This window comes from Mytilus edulis, chromosome 8 (genome assembly GCF_963676685.1).
Source record: "Mytilus edulis chromosome 8, xbMytEdul2.2, whole genome shotgun sequence".
Lineage (NCBI taxonomy): Eukaryota > Metazoa > Mollusca > Bivalvia > Mytilida > Mytilidae > Mytilus > Mytilus edulis.
The window spans coordinates 62,011,890-62,031,512 of NC_092351.1; positions in this window are offsets into that span (position 1 = coordinate 62,011,890).

The window sequence follows — 19,623 nt, forward strand, 5'->3', positions numbered from 1 at the left end:
TTTCAAACGGAAAATTTCAAACTAAAACTTACAACAAAAGAGAAGATTATTCATTTCCTATTGTTAATTCTTCTTTTTTAGACGGCGATGTGCCTTTGGCTCCATCATACGGTGTTTATATATTCCCACTCGTTCGGTTGGCCCGGGTGTGTTCTGATGTCATAGATTTAAACGAACGTAATCAATGCATCATTGGGAAATTGTTATGTCAGGGATTTCGATACCATAAATTACTTAAAACTTTTACTAAATTCTTTCATAGATACAAAGATTTGATTAGTAATTTTGGCTATACTTTTTTTTAAATGTCATTTCAAATCCTAAATGTTGTACTTAAAGCGAGGAAATCACTATGTGATCCGTGTAAACTCATCGAACCTTTAAACAAACTTATAAGTAAGGGTTATCGTACCAATATTGTAATTAGATCTCTGAATATAGTTTACATTGCCACTAATATTTATTTTGTCATTAGCAAATTAAAACATAACTAAATTATATCTTTTTTTAAGGCGGGATGTATAGAGACACAGACACATTAATTTTTATCTCTATAGAAGTCGCTCCTCACTATCCTACTACCTGTCGATACATTTATTTTTGACATTGCACAAGTCATGTCTTCTCTGACTGTTCATGACGTTAAAATACTTAATCCCTGGGATGTGTTTTAGTTGATTTTAGTCTCTGATGCATGATTTTTTTACTATTAATTGTTTTTGGCTTTTAACTAGCTGTCAGTAACTGCGAGTACTCTCAAATCGTATTTTCTTGTTAATTCGACCTGTTGATACTGTTAATAATGCTTTCTTGTTATTTTATATTTATATGGATTTTGTCTACATACCAGCTTTGATTATTTGGAATATCTTCGAATTTTCACTTCTGTTTACTACATTTGTATAAACTTCAAGATTTACCTGTATTAATAAAACCGTTTTTTTTTCTTTCGCTATTAAAGTGAATATTTTCGAAGGGTTAAATATTTCGCAATGGTGTCTTGCCATGGCTTTGTTTGGACTTGTTTCTTTGCTTTTTGGTCTTGAATGTTTTTCCCTTATATTTTATTAACTGTGCATTTCCCTTCATATATCGCAGATCAAATTTACTCGTTCATAGTGTATTAATATACGTTTTTTGATTAAAGATTATAGATTGTATAGATAAGACCATTGGTTTTCTCGTTTGAATCATGATGGTTTTACACTAGTAATTTTGGGACCATTTATAGCTTGTTGTTCGGTGTGAGCCAAGCCTCCGTGTTGAGGCTGTACCTTTAGCTAATGGTTATTTTTAAATTGTTATTTTGATGGAGAGTTGTCTCATTGGAACTCACACCACATCTTCTTATATCTATATACATTTCGGGAAAAAAATCACTATAATCAAACACAAACAAATACTTCTTATATATAGATATAATAAGTGTTAATGAGTGCAAATAGGATAAGTGTACATCTAAGTAACAATATAGAACAAAATAACCGCAATACGTTTATGTACGGTCTACAAAACGGAGCCTTGGCTTGCACCGAACAGCATATTTAATGTGAAGACTATGACTGTACATGTCTACACATTTAGTCCTGTTTTTTTATACCTACAGGATAACTAATTTGTACGTGGTTTTATTTTGCCCGGGACTTAACCATCAACTCACCAATCGAGACGAGCATGTAACTAGCGCATGATAATAGATGAGATACGCATGTTCGAAAATGATTGATTGAGCTCTAGAGGAGAAGCCAGGAGAGAAAAAAACTTTTGCAAAAAACACCTATAACACCTATAAGTGAATATTGTCAAATCTTGGTCTATGATCTGATATAAAAATTGTTTTTACATGTTGTCGTGTATCAATTGTTAATACTTGTTGATGTAAACATTATATATACCCGTATTTGATAATTTAACTAAAAGTATTAGTTATATATATAAAAATATAAATCAAGCACTGAAAATTACCAAATTTGATGAAAAAATATATTGTTAGTATATATGTATTCATTACCAATGATTAAAAGAATAAAGTATTGGTACATTAGGAAACCGGTCGGAAGTTAGAATGCTTTGACTTTATTATTTTGGCACTATGATGATACCAACCTGTACCTACAATACATTATTTTTAACATAGTTGGTGATCTTTAATGTTTCAATTGTATCTGCACTTGGAAAAAAATATTTTCTATTGTTTTCTATTTGCTATTTTCACATTTCCTGACCGGTGTGAGAAAAATATTTCTCCTCATAAGTGAAATTTGTTCATGGCAAATGATTGGTTGGAATTTAATTGTGACTTTAAATTTTCTTGTTTTCTTCTTATTTTTCTTATTGTGATGTCATTAAAATAAGGCGACGATGACTGATGACGTTACATCAAAAGTACACAACTTTTCTCAAACCTATGAAAATGAAGGATAAAAATCATAATAGAAACAGATTCCAACACTATAACTCGTGTATTACGATACTTCTCCACTTTCAACTGTTAAATTTTAATTATTTAAAAAGCTCGGCAAGCTTTGCGCTTTCAATGTTAAAATCTAACTGTCTCGAGTAGCGAATTATCGTAACACACTTGTTGCAGTTGTGGAATCTATATGTACAGTAAATATATGAACGATTTTCAATTTCATTTGAAATAAATATTACATTACATATTAATCGGCATTATAAGTATGCATATATTTTAATTTACAATTGTCACGGCGATATAGCCTTTTCGTGCGTATGTGGCGTAAAACAACCAATAATCAATCAATAATTTACAATTGAATCAAAAAGATTGAAACACATTAATTGGTTTTTAATACTAGTCTATTAAAAGGCTATCATCTACATGTCTAGTACTTGTTTGTAAATTATTATTCGTGATTGGAATCTGAGAGTATGGCGTGATAATTATAACTAGCCTTACCTTGAGCAATCGTAATGGTCCCCAACAAAACGAAAACAACCAAACCTTGCATTCTTCTTGTTCTGTTTGCAAACGTGGGGAATCTCAGTTTTATACCATTTCATTGAAGCTTGAAATGTATATGTGCAACGAAACGATAATTGTCAACCAATGGAATGCAGTATTATGTAAACAAATTCAAATAAACATGATAGATTGGCAACAGTTCCATTTGATATAATTCAGTTACATCTAAGCTTAGTATACGAAATATATTTCAGGATTTCATCTTTTCTTTATTCGGTCAAGTTCTGAAAAACATAATATTTTATTCTTTTAAACTAGTGTTTATTTCATAAATTTAGTAACATAGCTATATTTTGAGCAATACCAATTTCATCATGGAACACTTTTTTCCATAGTCAGGGGTTCATTAAGGGATGTAAATAAGTTAGAAATTTATGATACAATTTAAATAACTATGAATTTATTTATTTCATTTGTAGTATACATACAATATTAGGACAATATCAGAAAAATATAAAACTAAGGAAGGGCAAAGCAGAAGCTCGCCCTTCCCAAGTTCTCAGCCTCATACAACAAAATTGATATTTTTCAGACATTGACCTTATATTGTTTATCTCTATGATTCATCCTTCTTTCGCAATTAAAAAACTTACTAAATTATAAATACTCATAAGACCCTGTCAATGAAAAACAATATCCAATGATGCCTGTGTGCGATGAAGATACTAGACAAATGATTCATTTTACAAACTGTATCGACATATCGTTGAGAGGTAACCGACCAAAGTAAATGAATTTAGCTTATCACATATTTGTTACGAATACGTTGGGTTTTGCATATGTTATAACCTCGAAACTGCCCGGGGCAAAAAGGAGTATATTTGTTATTGTGCCCTGATTCTAAATGACGTCACGTCATTGCGTCCTTAACGACTTTATAATTGCTTTTGTGATAAAAAAAAAAAAAAAGAAAGATTCACATGTAATATGTATCATTAAATTGTTTTTATTGAACTTTTTTTCAGAAAACTTAAATAAGTGATAAATAGATTATAACATGTCTTTTCCATAATGGCCCTGGTATGTTCCCTCGACCCATATCGGCCAAAAGCTAAAGCCTAAAACCTCGAGGCCGACATGGGAGTGTCGGGATGATACCTAGGCTAATATTGAAATGGGCATGTTATAATCTATACTTATTGATACTCAAAACTAATAAAGCTCTCTTAACAGTCAGTTACGATCCCTAATGAATATTCTAAGAAACAATGGAGGGGCAACGAGTATCACAAAGTAATTGAAATTTTGCAGCCTAATAAATGGAAAAAAACTATCTCTCAATTATGATAACATTGAATTGGATAAATGAGGGTTAATAATTTGATTTGTCCTTCCATTTCTGTTATATTCAAAATAGATATATATAGATTCTACCACTGCATCGAGTGTAATACGATATTTATCCACTCGAGACAGTTACATTTTCAAATTTAAAACGCGAGGCTTGCGTTAAAATTTAACTGTCGAGAGTGGATAAATATCGTATTACACGAGATCTGATGGTGGAATCTGTTTCTCTAATGATTTTCTAACATTATGCAGGCAAACTTATTCCTTCTTTTCGGATGATCTGCCAAAAGATGTGTTATTTCTATGTGACGTCATCAGGCATGGTCGCCTTTTTTCATGCCGTCACAATAGGAGTTTCAGAGGAAAGCAAGAAAATTCGACGTCATTATCACATTTTAACCAATAAAGAACTGAGATCAAACGAACATCACGTTGATTAAATTTTTTTTATACAATGGGTGTAGAAAGGGATAAATTGACGTTTAAAACATGAACGTCCAAAAAGATAATAACTCCATAAAATACTTTTATTCAGCATGCATTTAAAAGTAAAAGAGAGGATCCATAAATATTAGAAATCCATATAAATTTGTGAATTTGTAGTAAGTATCGAAGTTACAGCTTATTTATTTATAACAATGTAACAGATAACAAATTACTTGCCGACTTGTTTCTTTATTATTATGAGGCTGACTTCATGCAGGAACTTCTTAGGAAGAAAGATAAGAAGTCAGCACTATCCTTTAACTCTACTTTTCGCTATATAGATGATGTTCTTTCACTAAATAATTTAAAATTTGGTGACTATGTGGAACGCATCTATCCAATCGAGCTAGAGATAAAGGATACTACGGATATAGTTACGTCGGCCTCATATCTTGACTTACATCTAGAAATTGACAATGAGGGTCGATTGAAAACAAAACTTTACGACAAAAGAGATGATTTCAGCTTTCCAATTGTGAACTTTCCATTTCTAAGTAGCAACATTCCAGCAGCACCTGCATACGGGGTATATATCTCCCAATTGGTACCATATTCCCGTGCTTGCATTTCCTATCATGATTTTCTTGATAGAGGGTTGCTGCTCACAAGGAAGCTATTAAACCAAGAGTTCCAAATGGTGAAGTAGAAATCATCCCTTCGTAAATTTTACGGACGCCATCACGAGATGGTTGACCATTATGGAATAACCGTATCACAAATGATATCGGATATGTTCCTTACGTCGTAACTACAATCCCCTTCCCTTTCCTGAATGTGACCTACCGAATTAGACTTTTTACCGGATTTGTTATCACATAAGCAACACGACGGGTGCCGCATGTGGAGCAGGATCTGCTTACCCTTCCGGAGCACCTGAGATCACCCCTAGTTTTTTGGTGGGGTTCTTGTTGTTTATTCTTTAGTTTTCTATGTTGTGTCGTGTGTGCTATTGTTTGTTTGTCTTTTTCATTTTTAGCCATGGCATTGTCAGTTTGTTTTAGATTTATTTTCTATAAACACATATGTTTACTTTCAGAAGAAATTGATCAATTAAATTTGAAATAAAATATATTCAAAAATTATTCACACTTTTTTATTTGGGCGATACTGGTGATTTGTTTCTTAACACAACACGCGTGTATAGATTACAAAATGGTGGTCATAGTATCTATAATTATCTAATTCACTTAATGACAGTGTATGGTATGAGTTTTAAAGATTTTCGTCTAGGTTAACAGTTTGACAATTTAATGATGCATGTTAAGACTATACAAAGCGTTCAAAATCTTAACAGTTTGAGAATCTAATGACATTGAAAATATGCATAAAATACTTTACACTTTTAAATGAATTTAGCAGATACTTTTGAATTGGAAACAAATTGACCTACAAAGCACGTAACCAATGTCGGGTGTTCAAACTCCATCACAGATTTCCGCAACGATCATTGAATCAAATTTAATAGAATCTAGTGGGAATTAAAGAAATTATCCGAAAATAGTCATATCTTTGTAAATGTTTGATTTACTTTAAGCTTGTATAATATTTTTAATCTAAATTGTATTTAAAATCAACCATGGTAATTATCTTAAAACTTCTGTGATGAATGTCAGTACATTTTTCTTCTTCTGTTTCTTATTCAAAAGAGTATTTTTTTTCAAAATTAACAAAGTAGTCGTACACCCAAATATTGGGGTTATTTTCTTTGATATTTCAAACAATTTTAAGAGGGTAGACCATGGTCAAGGGGGATAACTCTTAAAATCATTTTTATAAATATACAGTAAGCTTCTAAGGTATTACTAATTGAAAGATTTATACTCATGTACCAAGGTCTACTTCCTTTATACCTAAGGAAAAATATTAAAGTTATGATGCATTTAAGATAAAATTGGCTGAAAAATTACACATTTCAACAATCAATGTCATTTCAGGGAAACTGGGAGCCAAATCATTGATAAATTAAAAAGGCAAGGAACCAGAGCTTTGGTTGTTGTTGAAACAGTCCTTACCTTAGATTATTTCGAAAATATTTGTTAACATAAATTGCATGAATTGGAAGAATAAAGTTGCATAATAATTTATATAACAAGGTAAGCATGCAAGTATTTCTGTGTGGACATTTTGCAGAGTGTATATCAATAAACAGATAATTATTAGATTTGCAGGAGGGATAAAAGATAACAGATGGGCATTCAAACTCATAATTCGATAATAAACTGACAACACCATGGCTAAGATGAAAAAGATAAACAATTGTACACAAGAAAGAAAAAAGACTAAGCAACACGAACCCCACCATAAACTGGGGATGAACTTTGGACAACCGGAAGCGAATGTAGTTTCTAATTAGATAATTTCTTATTTCAAAGCACTAAAGTGTTGCGAAAGATACATGAGGGACATTCAACCTCACAGATCGAAAACCATCTGAAATCACTATGGCTAAAAAGGTCAAAAGATATAAAGACGACAAATAATAGTACAGCATATATATATATATATATATATATATGATATTGCATAATTATATTAATTGTTATAATGCTAAATATTTTTGAATATTAAATCAGTATTTAATATGAATTAAATATGTCTCAGTAAGAAGTGTTTGTACACTAGAATTAGGGGAAAAACAATATATATAGTGATCAGGAGTCGAGTGTTTAGACGGGTTAGTCGTATAAAAGAACGAGAAAGGTAAATTGAAAGGCTGTAAAAGAGAGACGAAAGATAACAGAGGGACAGTCAAACTCATAAATCGAAAACAAACTGACAACGCCTTGGCTAAAAATGAAAAGGACAAACAGACACATGACACAAAATAGAAAACTAAAGAATAAACAACACGAACCACACCAAAACCAGGTTATCTCAGGTGCTCCGGAAGGGTAAGCAGATCCTGCTCCATATGTGGCACCTGTCGTGTTGTTTATGAGATAAAAATCCGATAAATAGTCTAATTTGTAACTTGAGAGCTCGAACGAAACCCCTTGGCCTATTCCATAAAAGAATCTCAAATGGTGTCCGAATTAAAATGTCATTTCAAACTATAATTTATCTCTCAGAACCAGCGTTTAGTTATCAAGGAAAAATATATTCCAGGAGACATGTTAAAATCATATGAAACCTCAAATTAAAAACAAAATATGCAAATGTTTTTTTATAACAAATAAACCCATCATAGATACCAAGATAGAAATTTTTAATTTACGACAGACGTGCGTTTCGTCTACAAAAGACTCATCAGTAACGCTCGAATTAAAACATTTTTGAAAGGCCAATTATAGTACGAAGTTAAAAATCATTGAGGACCAAACGTTCCTAAAAGTTTTGCCAAATACAGCTAAGGTAATCTATTCCTGAGGTAGAAAAGCCTTAGTGTTTCAAAAATTCAAAGTTTTGTTAACAGTTGATTTTTAATTATGAACAAATCAATGATAACTCAAGGCAACACAGAAGTGCTGACTATTGTGCTGGTTATACCCTCGGGGAAATAAATCTCCATTAGCAGTTGCATCGACACCGTGGTAGCAAATAATCATAGATACCAGGATCAAAAAAAATATATTGACGCTAGACCCGCGTTTTGTCTACAAAAGATACATCAGTGACCCTCGAATAAAAAAATGTTTAAAAGGCCGAATAAAGGTCAAATACAGTACAAAGTTGAAGAGCATTAAGGACCAAATATTCCTAAAAATTTTGCCAAATACAAAATGAATAGTTTTTATTCTTAAACTTCTGTACACATCCTTTTTGAAGAAAATTCTTTAATTTGTCCACATTACGAAGAAGTTTACTTTTTTTAATTGCTTGCTTTCAGGAAGCAATTCGCTGACTTTTTTTTCCTTTGCAAAGGGCGCATGGATTTGTCACTGAAATAAACTATTATCTAACGTTACATGTCAAACACGTACGCAATCTCCATGCTCCTTTGTTGATTGTTTACTATCAGATGACATCTCGGCTTCAAACACGACAAGTAATGAGCAGTTATATTTTTATATCATAACAAACAGAAAGAAATGACAACCACATACACAGATATTCTCTAAATTATGAAAGAGCGAAGCAGTCCCCAGCATTAAAGGAAGCTCAAACTTGAGTCAGCTTAACTCTAGATTGTTTTCTATTATACGTTATATGCAATGCAATTGTATACTTGAACGTGTATGTTTAATTTAATATTTTCCAGGCGATTACAATTACCTTTAAGACGTTCAGGAAGTATTAAATTATCAATTCGTTTTAATCATAATCATTAATGTAGAAAGAAGACATTGTGGGGTTTTTTTCAAAATTACTCCTCATGTGGTGGAGACTTTAAATTTTCGTAATCTGCCACCTCACCTATCCTCTTCATGCCGGTCGGTATTTAAGGCCCTGATACATTTTTTCCATTTCACACGGTCTTTTGCTGCTGTTCGTGCTGTAGCCGAACTGTTCCATCCAAGTGGTGTTCGTTCTGTCTCTACAGTCCGTCTCCTTGTGGTTTTTGGACGTCCAACTTTCCCTTTCCCTCTGGTTTCCATGTCACGGTACTTGTCTATCCCAAATTCATGTATTTGGTTTTGATGTTATATTTGTTATTCTCGTGGGATTTTGTTTGATGCTTGGTCCGTTTCTGTGTGTGTTAGTTACATTGTAGTGTTGTGTCGGTGTTCTCCTCTTATATTTATGCGTTTCCCTCAGTTTTAGTTTGTTACCCCGATTTTGTTTTTTGTCCATGGATTTATGAGTTTGAACAGCGGTATTCTACTGTTGCCTTTATTATTCGAAATAAAATATTCCCCTTGAAATTGAAATTTTTATGATAACACTTTCGTAATATCATTAATAACAAACGATACATTCAACAACAAGTAGTTTCAGGTTTTATATTTAGCTCACTATTATGTGACAATAGTATGTGATCAAAACCAGACAAATGGGTGTAGTTACTGAATCTATTCTAACTGGATGGTTCGGTATATTATGACTATTTCTAATTTTCTAATTATTTTGATCTTAGCATCACTGATAAGTTTTGTGTAGACGAAACGCGCGTCTGGTGTATCAAATTATAAGCCTGGTACCTTTTGATAACTATTATGAATTGTCTTTACGTTGCGTTCCTTGACATTAATTATACAACTACGATATAAGTTATTATAATGGTCAACATTGCCAAACAACTGAATCCCTGACTAACCTGCTTGCTAATGATGTCGATTCTTTTTCTACGTTCAATGGAAGGCTTTCGTCTTTTCGTTTGCATGCATATACGTATCCTCAGATTAATATGTAATGCATGTCTTGTGGATTGTGATTAATAAGGTTACTCCAAATGAATTGAAAACATCGACAATCTACTAAATTAGAAAGTATTACTTGATTTTATTATCATAAAGGATAGACAATATTTAATTGTCGATAAAACTACAATATGACTATCTCTCAAAAAAGTCTTGTAGTCAGCACTTCGGTGTTCACATGAATATAAATTATATGCTCATTTTGATAAGGTAACTTTTTTCAAAAGTATAAATTTTCGAAACACCAGGTATTTTTTATTCCTAGGCATACATTACCTTAGTTCAACTTTTTGAAATTTTAGGTTCTCAATGCTCTTCAGTTTTGTACTTGTTTGGCTTTATAACTATTTTGATCTGAGCTTCACTGCTGAGTCTTATGTTGACAAAATACACGTCTTGCGTATTAAATTATAAGCTTGATACCTTTGATAATTATTGTTAACAAACAACTATTTACCAGTAATTGGTTCCTTTAAAAACTGCATACTACTGTCGTCGGTACTGCAATATCATTTACGGTTTATTTTTCATCTCGTTTACATTACATTCTTTTATATGTTTTGCTTAGTTGTCGTTCCTTACTGGAAATGTTTCCAATACATGAAAGTCAAAGTGCAAAGCAAACAAATGCATATACAATAAGTTCATGGATATTTTTGTTTTTACCTTTTTGGGTCGGTATTATGGCTTAATTTAACGGCATTGATATCATCAATGCTTGATTGATCACATGTTCGATACTACAGTCTTTTTACATTCGACATATTGCAAAAAATATGTTAATACCCACGGTGTTATTTAAGGATTGACTGTAATATTTTTTCTGTCTATGAAGAAATAACATTAAAAAAAATTGGGTGCACACTGAATAACGCGCGTAGCGGGTTATTTAACAGCGTGCACCACATTTTTTTCTGATATTTCGAATAGACAGAAAACATATAACAGTCATTTCTTATAATTTAATTCTAAATTCCTTTTTAAACCGTAGAAAACCATGAAAAAACGTTGATGCCGTCACGGTCACATGACTAAATTATGTACATGGGCTGATAACGAAATAACGTCGGCCAATCATAAGACGCATTACATCCAAAATAAATTATATATAAATAAACTCATCATAGAAACCAGGATTGAAATTTAATATTTACGCCAGGCGCGCGTTTCGTCTACAAAAGACTCATCAGTGACGCTCGAATCCAAAATTGTTAAAATGTCAAATAAAGTACGAAGTTGAAGAGCATTGAGGACTAAAATGTCCTTAAAGTTTTGCCAAATACAGCTAAAGTAATCTATTCCTGAGGTAGAAAAGCCTTAGTTTTTCAAAAATTGAAAATTTTGTTAACAGTAAATTTATAATTAAGTTAAGTTATGATAGAGGGAGTATATTGGGATAATGACAAGCAAGCTGTTTTCAGAGATATCATGATAAAAGGTATAAATATCCTTCACCAAAGATACATACATTTATCGCACTTCGGATAAATAGTGGTGTTGTGATTACTTGAACGTCGTTACGCGTTGAACACTAAAAATCCGTATTGGGTTATCAAATTTCATATTACTTTTATGCAGTCATATCTACTATTTACCGGGGTATTTTTCATAGCATGAACAACACGACGGGTGTCACATGTGGAGCAGGATCTGATTACCCTCCTTGAGCGACTTAGATCACCCTCAGTTTTGATGGTGTTTCAGTTGCTTAGTCTTAAGTTTTATTTAGTTTGTCTTTTTGTTTTTTAGCTATGGCGTTGTTAGTTTAATTTCGATCTATTAGTTGGCTGTTCCTCTGGTATCTGTTGTCCCTCTACTATAAAGAGTGGTGTCATCGATTAATGTTAGTTTTCATTTTTTATTTGTACACAAAACATTAAAAACTTGGCAGGAAGAATCTTGTTTGCAATTTTGTTAAAAAAACAAGTTATCAAAGTTACCAGGACTATAATTTAATACGCCAGACGCTCGTTTCTTCTTCATAAGACTCATCAGTGACGCTCAGATCAAAAAAGTTATAAAGCCAAAAAACAAGTACAAATTTAAAGAGCATTGAGAACCCGAAATTCCAAAAAGTTGTGCCAAATACGGCTAAGGTAATCTATTCCTGGGATAAGAAAATCATTAGTTTTTCGAAAAATTCAAAGTTTTGTAAACAGGAAATTTATAAAAAAAAATGACCGTATAATTGATATTCATGTCAACGCCGAAGTGCTGACTACTGGGCTGGTGATACCCTTGGAAACGTCCACCAGCAGTGACATGACCCAGTGGTGTGAAAAGTTATCAAAGGTACCAGGATTATAATTTAATACGCCGTTCATTATTGAACAACTACAGATCCATAGAGGGTAAGTGAAATAGATAGGGGATACGGCATTAGGGTTTAATCCTAATGAATTAAACATCATCTCAAAAGATACGTTGTAGGTGTCAGTAACAGCCAAATAAGATTGTACTTGTTTGAGATATCCAAGCTAATCCTGCAATAGGAATGGTCATATTTTTTTTACATAGGAATCCCCATTCCCTGTATAGTAGACTGTTATTCGTGCTTTAGAGGGCCTATAGGTTCATATTCCTTGTTCATTTTATAATATCTTATCACCTGACGGCAGAGGAAAAATCTTGGACAGGGAATAACAGCCTAAATTCGATGTTTTGTTTTCCCCTATACCTGTAGCCAATGCAGAATAATGAAACACGCAGCAATACGTACAGTAAAACCAAGTTGAAAAGAAGTGCAATCACAGAAAAAGTAACAAAATAAACTTAGCAAAATTACAAATGTTCCATATATTAACAAAGGACTACATATGTACTAGCAGGTACTGACATGTCAGCGTATCAATGTGTGTGAAATCAGGTTTGAAATCAGGTTTAAGAGACTCCGTGAAATAATTTTTTCTATGGTTTTAAATTATATGTTATGTGAGATTTTGAACTATATTTAGTCGAAGCCTCTGTAATTGAGAAAATTACACTGACATTTATTCCGCATCCGTACTTTGTTTAATACTTTTATTATTCTGCTGATGTTCCTTTCTTTAAATGTACATAACCTTGAACAAAATGCTGCCAAAAAGAATAGTGTACACAAGTAAATAAAAATAATTTTGGTGGAAGGTATACAGTATAAATGGAGAACGGAAATATTTTTTGTTTTCCATAGTTCGAGAACAGGGGCGAAAACTAATAGTCATACCAAACACTTATCCAAACTGGTTTATATTCAATATAAATAGACGAGATATAACACTAAATAAGTAAACATTAATTAACAAAACAGCATTACAAATAGTATAAACACTTCAAATGAACACGACATACGATTAGATAGTACTCGTAGTGACTATAAGCTTGTTAAAAAGCCGAAAACAATTAATGATAAAAATCATGCATCAGAGACTACAATCAATCAAAACACATTCCATAGATTTCGTTTTTTTAATTTCATGGACAGTCAAAGAAGATATGACCTGAACAATGCCAAAAAAAAAGTATCGACAGGCAGTAGGATAGTTAGAAGTTAACCTCTATATAAATAAAATAAACTTGAATGTGTATAATGCAGTTATTTATCTCGTTAGTACACAAATTGTAAAAACACTTTAGTTACAGTAACAAAAATTTGCTATAACTGGTTAAAATAAAATTACAAATAATTATAAACCAGTCGTTCTTAAAAAAGTTTTTAATTGATTATTGACCTTTTGCAAACTAAAAGAAGCAATATTTGTACTTATTCAAGGGAAACGTACATAAAAACCACATACTTCTTGAATCAATGTACAGAACGCTATTTTTTGGCACAAAAAAATGACATTCTGTAAACCGGAAGTGTCTGATTATTTCGCTTATTACAAATGAAATTACAAAGAAACCTTACATTTGTGGAATCAGTGTAAAATAACCTTTTAAATGAAACCATAAGGGACATGAAATCGGAAGTAGCGTATTATATGTATTATAAATGATTAATTTACAAAAAAATCTCTACCAACCATTTGTTTTTAAAATCAGTTTTAAAAAAAAAACAGGAAGCACAATAGTTTCCCCTTACCTCAAGAGCATGTACTCCTATATTATTTAAATTTGTGTATATTGTAGTTGTTTTCTCATACCCCAAGTGCTGTTTTTTTTTTTTTTTTTTTTTGTATATCGATATCACGAAGTCTATCTTTATGTGGAAAGCTTTTTTTACCAATTGGTTTTTAATTACTTATACATATTGGGGTTTTTTTTCTCATTTCTTGAAAATTAATTTGATGGACTTTTTTAATTACTCTTTAGTGCCTTACAAATTTGTTTGAGGTAGACAACATTTACACTTATACGATAGAATTGAATTTTGTCCCAAAAAAATACAGATAGGACTTCTTTTGTTGGAATCAATTGCAACAGTTTGACTGAATTTATTATTTTTCGTTATTAGATACACAATTAGTTAACCTGTCGTAGCAGTACGCAAATTGTGTTTTAACATTTCTCTTCGAAACATAAATTGTTGAATGAGTTAAAACGTCTGATTTGTATATATTGAAAATTTTCTCCGGAATATAATATTATAATAATTTAAGTTACTGGTCATTTATGCACGTTCTGATTTAAAATTAAACAAAAACTTTTTGAAGGAAAACTAATAATAACTTACTCCAATCAAAGTGCGTAAGATTTAAAAGAAGTGGCCGGTCCACATCATGATAACTAACAGAGGTAAACTTGATAGGGAGAAAATAAAAGATATTTAAGTTCATTTGTTTGGAAAAAACAATTATTGATTCGTCAATCGAAAGTATTGCTTTAATTTCAAAAACATGTCATTATGTCATATATGTATTGATTTTCTGATCTTTTAGTATATTTAAGTCAAAAGAAAGTATGGGCTTCAATTAGTCTCTATTTTCATTGACTTTATACAGAAAATTCGCCATTTTAAAAACTTATTGTTTTCTTAGATGTATGATCAAAGTAAAGTCATTTCTTAAAACATTTGTTCTTGGGATATACAAGTACCCGACCATGTCCACTCTGTTTTTGTAAGTTGCATTCTATGTGTATCATCTGATGAGTTGACATTTCAGGTCTTTTATAGCTGAATATAAGGTTTGGGCTTTGTTCATTGTTGAGGACCGTACGTGGACCTATATTTGTTAATTTCTTTTTCATTTGGTTTATTGTGGAGAATTGTCACATTTGCAATCATACCACATCTTCTTTTTTAAATAAACGATTTAAGCTAGCTATCATATGTTCACTTATGAAAGCTGGTGATAACTTTCTCGAGCGCGGTGTCCAGGGCACATCATTGTTGACAGTCTAGTTTTATATTGTTATATTACACGAACTACTCGGTCATTAGGGCCCTTAACAAAGTTTGGATGCGTGTACTGATTTAATGTTGCTCACACAGTGTCAAGTCATATTTTGATTATGCATTCGCCGTCTTTTTTTAGTCCCATTTTTTGTTTGCAAGTCATTTTGTCTCGTCAGTGTTCTATTACGACAACGTATGCCAAAGAAAACTATTCATGAGGAACATTTATCATTTGGAAAAAATTAACAACGTACTTGTATTTGTCCAAATCAACAACTATTGAACATATTGACTTGGATTGTGATTTTTCTGATGTGAAACTAATATATAGATATGGATATTATCGCGAATTAGGTTAATATGTCAGTGACTTTAAGTTAAATATAATGCATTTACAATTTAAATTAATTTTTTTTTTATTTTACGATTCATCATACATGACGCAAATATGGGTGGTAGTCTCAAACATCAGTACACTAGGCTGTTCGTTAGGAACTAAGACTCCGTGTTAAAGACCTGGTTTGACTTATAATGGTTTCTTTACATATTATGACCTAGATGGAAAGTTGTCTCATTGGCATTCGAAACATTTCTTCTTATATCTATTTTGGGTTTTTTTTTTCAATTAAACAGCTTTGACATGAATTGAGTTGACAATTTTCCGCTGTAAAAGTACATAGCTAGACTATATTTTTTTTTCAAATTCAATTTAGTGCGATTAAAAGGGTCATTCGTGCTGAAGTTTTGACGTCAACGCCGTGTTTGCATTTATTTCCAATTATTCATAGTTTTTAAAAGAAAATCTGTTCCCTTGTAGGGTTTTGTACTCATCAAACGAAATTTCGTTATAATGAACATACAAAGTAACATCAAGAGAGTATTAGCAGTATTTAAATGTAATGCAGTTTGGCTAAACAACCATGAAGAAAGAACTGATACGGAAAAAATCTTCACTTTTCATAATGATAGAAGGTTCGATTACCTGTAGTTTAACATCTCGTATTTCGTATCATGTTATAGGATAAATAAATAAGGTTAACAGACTGTTTTCAACCTGATAAAGACATACTCACAGCTCTCTTATTTCTACAATTGTTCTAAAGCAAATAAGGTCACAAATTATTTTAAAGATATGTCTTCTATCTAAATGAAAAAAAAATTCTTAAATTGGTGTTAAGGGAGAGATTGCGCCTTTAGTGGAATTTGAAATTCAAAAAATCGTTCGGCGTTAGTTACACGAGGTATCTCAGGTACTATAAGAAGGGGGCAATGAGCACATGAAAGAGAAATTACTGGTTCTAGAACAGTATATGTGTGCTATCTCAAAACTTATCCGAATGAATCTAATCAGAAACCTTAGTATCCTAGTGTAAGTAAGCGTAACTCTGTTACCACTGTTGTTGTTACAGAGAAAAAGAGAGGGAACATCATACATTTGTAACAGATAGTCAAAACACAGTTATAACCAAAACAACAAATAAACCGATTTCTGATTCTATTCGTACCAAATTGATAATCAAACCAAAAAAATGCAAAATTGACCCTACTATATTATTTCATATGATACAGAAGCTTAAAATTGTAGTTTACAAATAATTTAATGAAATGTGAGTGTGTGTGTTTTGAAATGGTCTTTTCTGATGCAATTGAAAATTTTAGGAAATAAAAAAAAACAATATAAATGAATATAACATTAAGTCCACGAAACATTACACAGAAACTAAGAAATTATCACTCTAACATTTACCTAAAAACAAGAAAAATAATGTGTCATTCCACTTTCGGTTTTAAACTTATCCAAAGGTTCACAAAATAGGCCAAATAAGCAGGTGTCTTCTATACGCTCGGCAATTTTTAGGAAAAGCAATATTCAAATTAAGAACCTTCGTTTAAACTGAAATTACACATCTTTTATACAAGAAGAACCCTTTATTTGTTCTTCATCAAATTCCAATATCGAAGGGATAGCGAACTCTTGTGTTTATTTATTGAGATTTTGTGTACTTTTCAGGAGCAGTGAATGCAATTTTTTAGTAAACCGTTCTTCGTAATTCAGGAAAAGGATTGGATTGGGGTCACGAAAATAAAGTTACACTAGTCTTGTAACTACTATCGAATATCTTTTTAAATTAGTGTAGGTTTCGATAGCATTTTTTTTTTAATTTTAATAATCAATTATGTCCAATTCCAAAAACTGTGATGAAATACTAACAAAAAAAAAACAGAAGGTTTCTAACGACATTGAATACCCATGGTAATCTCTCAAAGATATCTCTACTATATCAACAAGTTCAAAGTATAACAAGAATTCAGGAGCAAGTAGTTCGGTGGCTGTTGTTGAATCGTGTCTGTCATATTTGCTTCTCGTAATATTAAGGGTCTTTTGTTTAAAAATAGTCTGTCAATTTTCTCGTTTGAATTGTTTTTATTGTCCATGTAGAAGACTTTTGTAGCCTATGCGCATCGCTATGCGTTCCATGTGTTTCTTTATTTTACATTGGATAGAAGTATAGGGGGAGGGTTGAAATCTCATAAATGTTTAGCCCCGCTGCATTTTTGCGCTTGTCGCAAGTTAGGGGCCTCTTGCCTGTGTTAGTCTTGCATGATTTTTAAAAAAGGTCATGTAAAATTGAGAATGGAAATGGGGAATGTGTCAAAGAGACTACAACCCGACCATAGAAAAAAACAACAGCAGAAGGTCACCAACAGACACTCCCGCACCCGGAGGCGTCCCCCAGCTGGCCCCAAAACAAATATACATTAGTTCAGTGATAATGAACGCCATACTAATTTCCGAATTGTACACTAGAAACTAAAATTAAAATACAAGACTAACAAAGGCCAGAGGCTCCTGACTTTGGACAGGTGCAAAAATGCGGCATGTTTATGAGATCTCAACCCTCCCCCTATACCTCTAGCAAATGTAGAAAAGTAAATGCATAACAATACGCACATTCAAAATTCAATTCAAGAGAAGTCCGAGTCTGATGTCAGAAGATGTAACCAAAGAAAATAAACAAAATGACAATAATACATAAATAACAACAGACCACTAGCAGTTAACTGACATGCCAGCTCCAGACTTCAATTAAACTGATTGAAAGATTATGATTTCATCATATGAATATCAGGCACAATCCTTCCCGTTAGGGGTTTAGTATCATACAATCATAACATATATGAGAAGAAAATAAACCGTGTCATGCCAACAACTGGTTTTTTAATAAATGTGTTTAGTTCCGATGCAAAGACCCTATAAGTGAATCAATATTAACGCCAAAATAAGCAATCTTTAGTGACCTGACAACAGCATCGTAACTATATCCCTTCTTGATAAGTCTATTTAAAGGTTTTGTTAGTTTCTGAGGTGAATACTGACATTTTTGTGCTTTATAAAGAATATTTCAATAAAAAATTAGATGTGAAATACCTGAACGTATAAGAAGTCTGCATATTGAACTATATTTACGAATGATGGCCTTATACCGATGATAAAATTTAGTAAATGTTTTGACTAGTTTGTGATATCGAAAACCCTGGTGTAATAATTTTTCAGTAATACATAAATTTCTCTCGTTAAAATCTAAAACATTGTTACATACACGAGCGAATCGTACAAGTTGAGATATATAAACACCGTAAGATTGTGACAATGGAACGTCACCATCTAAAAATGGATAATTAACGATAGGAAATGAAAAATCATCTCTTTTATCATTAAATTTTAGTATATAGATATCAAGATCGAGGAAAGGGCAGTGGTCAATGTTAGTATTAGCTTTATTTAAAGTAAGTTCAACAGGATAAATTTCTGTATACTGAAGTCGTCATTATTGAGAGCCAAAATGTCATCCAAATATCTAAAAGTATTATTAAATTTGTTTATGAGATGTTGTTTCGATGGGTCTTTGCTGATTTTTGTCAAAAATTGTAACTCATAGCAATACCAAAACAGGTCCGCAATAAGTGGTGCACAGTTAGTCCCCATTGGAATTCCAATAACCTGACGATATACGGAATCTCCAAAGCGAACAAAAATTTTATCTAGTAAAAATTCAAGGGCATATATAGTATCAAAGCATGTCCAATTGACATAGTGTTTTTGTTTATTGCTACTAAAAAATGACCTAAAAGAGTTTGAACATATATATTCACATTCTGACTTTTTAAATGCCCATTTAATTAGGTGGGTGAATTTTTTCTTAATGAGAATATGAGGCAATGTAGTATACAGGGTAGAAACTTTG